This window comes from Halyomorpha halys, unplaced genomic scaffold (assembly GCF_000696795.3).
Source record: "Halyomorpha halys isolate HHAL.00 unplaced genomic scaffold, Hhal_1.1 Scaffold241.1, whole genome shotgun sequence".
Lineage (NCBI taxonomy): Eukaryota > Metazoa > Arthropoda > Insecta > Hemiptera > Pentatomidae > Halyomorpha > Halyomorpha halys.
Window position 1 is genome coordinate 16476 of NW_027105010.1, and position 2217 is coordinate 18692.

The following is a 2217-nucleotide window of genomic DNA, read 5'->3' on the forward strand; positions in this document are numbered from 1 at the left end:
TATATACAATATAATACAAGACTATATACACTTATTTACATTGAATCTTGATTCGCCGTATGACGTTATAAGACTAGTGTACAGCCGTTGAAGGCGGGTTTACATTGGTGGCATAATAGTCGTGGGCTAACTTAGAATGGGGAGGGACCATTCTGGCTGATGGTGGTGGTGATGTGATTTCAAGCTGCAGAGCCCGAAGTCCTTCTTCCCTCGGCGAGGACGTCTGCCAAGGGGTGTACCTGTGCTTTGTCACCTCCCAGGTCTTGTTGGAGGGGCGATTTCCCTGAAGAGCGGGTTGGCACAGACCTTCAGCCCATCAAAAAATTTGATGTGCCTTCGGCCTCTGAAATCATACCTGAGGATATCTCAATTTAAAGAGGCCATCCCCATTCCAAGAAACGTTGATCGAGTCATTGAAATCGATACCACAGATCGATTGAAAACGTAGAAAATTCCCCAAAAACTTTTTTAAAAAACTGTTAACCTTTATCTAAATGCTAGAGCAAGGTAGTGATTTGTCTATTCCTTCACAGCAGATTGTACCTCACCCGTCTCTTCTCTTTGCATCATTTATAATTTGTAAATGAGGCTGAGGCAAATTTAGGTTGGCGATATGTCAGATTTAGGCATCCGATCCTTATCTTACTTCTTGTAGATTATATAAATTCCGGGACTAGAGTCTCGTTTTTTGGTGCCCCCCTTAACAACGGTGGTCGCAAATCACCGAAGACGCAGCGTCAGTATGCCCGACCGGATTCGATGTTACTTCGGCACGCAAGCCAGAACCTGGCTGCCCCTACTACTACGAACGATGACGATTTTCTGGCCAGCTCACAAGTGTGATACACCTTGCATCAGGTCTGAGGAGAAGGAACATAGTTTTCATTAGTTCTGCCCAACAAGTCACCTATACGAGAGAAGCGGCGACAGGACCGCTACGGCAAGACCACCATCCCTCAGATAAGCAGTTAAATATTCATTTTATTATATAAGATCAACTCGAAAATCTTATTGGTATATTATGTCATAAATTTTATATCATCTCTAGTTGAGTCAAGTCCTCCCGCAACTTCGTTTGCCAGTCTTCTCTAATGGTTCCCGCTGCTCTCCAATTGCGGATTCCCAAGATAGGCCTGGCATATTTTTTATTTTTATAACATTATATTTATTATTATTATTATTATTTATTTACTTTATTAATTATTTTCACCAATAAAAAAAAAAATTCCAATTTTATAACATATGATAACTAAGAAACATTAACCAAGCTCCCCCTTCAGTTATTATATTTGGTTCCAAAAATATATGCATGTTATTAATAACCCCTCTATATATATATTTCACTTAAATCTTCATAAGAACTTAAATATGATAGGAGCTCCTAAAGTTGTACAAGTATAGATTCATTATTATTCATTCATTCATTCATTATTATTCATTCATACATTTATTATTATCAAATGATGTTAAGGTTAATGTGGCTCCTTAAATGTGAACATACTAAAGTTAAACATTACAGATAACTGTTATAAATACTAACCAACTGCGTTCAGCGGTTGTGGATGAACTCCTGACATTTTTAGGAAATATAAGAAGTGGGTACGAAATGGTTACATATATGTCAAAATATGAATTTATAATTTTGTCAAATCAAAATATGAATTATAAACAATAAATGGAGAGGCTAACATTATAGTTTAAGGTGGAAGATATTGGAAGAAGTTGATAAAATCACTTTCCCACCGTCAACACCTACCCTCCCAACCTTTTACTTTTTTATTACATTTTTTAAAAAAAATTCTTTAAACTCCTTCTTTCATCAAATCCCATAATCAGATTACTGTCACAGCAGACAAAAATGCTATTATGGACTATGGCAGGAAAAAAAAAATTACACATTCCTTTCTGAAAAGCCACCTACCACGAAAAGAGACCCCACCCTTTCTCTTGTCGTTAGATATATTTAGCACCTCAAATACGTTTTTTGATAATAAACAAAAATAGTTCTATAATAACAGAAACCTCGTTTCATAGAGTTCAATTGACCCCCAATATTATGCCCTGCCTAAAATACACAAATGAAACAATCCATTTAGTCCTATTATTTCGAACATTTCCCTCCAATATGTTAACGAAAACAATTCGAATATCATAAAAAATTCTTTCAAGCTACAGTTGCCTTATAATTTATAGGAGGATTCCCAATTCTTACTGAAT